Here is a 364-nt window from a genome sequence, read left to right as displayed (position 1 = left end):
GAACGCTTCGGGTGCGGACTCAGAAGGCCCCCGGCGCTGTCGTCCCGCATCCCCTGGAGCCTTCGCCCGCGAGAGGACCCTCCCCGGGCATCCCCGAGGGGACGATCCCTCCAGTCCGATTACAGCTGGGAAAGCCGCTGCGGACCTCGAGCCGGGACACTGCCGCGGGGTTTGAATCTCGGGATACCGCTCGCGAGTCCGGAGCGTCTCCCTTCCTTTATTCCCCTCTCGGGCGGCGAGAAGGGGCTACGAAGGCGGGCAGTGCGCCCAGGACTCCGGTCAGCAAGTGCAGTGACCGGCCGCGCTCCGTTTGCTCAGCTCCGAACTCGGTCCGCATGGCTCCGGCCGCGTAGCCCCGGCAGAA

The 364-nt window shown here is 69.0% G+C and overlaps 1 protein-coding gene across 1 annotated transcript in view; it reads right to left on the bottom strand.

The window, feature by feature from the left end:
* The window catches only part of SHISA2 (shisa family member 2), a 48,943-nt gene that overhangs the window by 6,243 nt on the left and 42,336 nt on the right, over positions 1-364 (bottom strand). The window lies entirely within an intron of this gene.

Source organism: Myotis brandtii, unplaced genomic scaffold, assembly GCF_000412655.1.
Source record: "Myotis brandtii unplaced genomic scaffold, ASM41265v1 scaffold216, whole genome shotgun sequence".
NCBI classification, from domain to species: Eukaryota; Metazoa; Chordata; class Mammalia; order Chiroptera; family Vespertilionidae; genus Myotis; species Myotis brandtii.
Note: the sequence above shows the minus strand (reverse complement) of the source record. Positions and strands in the feature narration are given on the sequence as shown.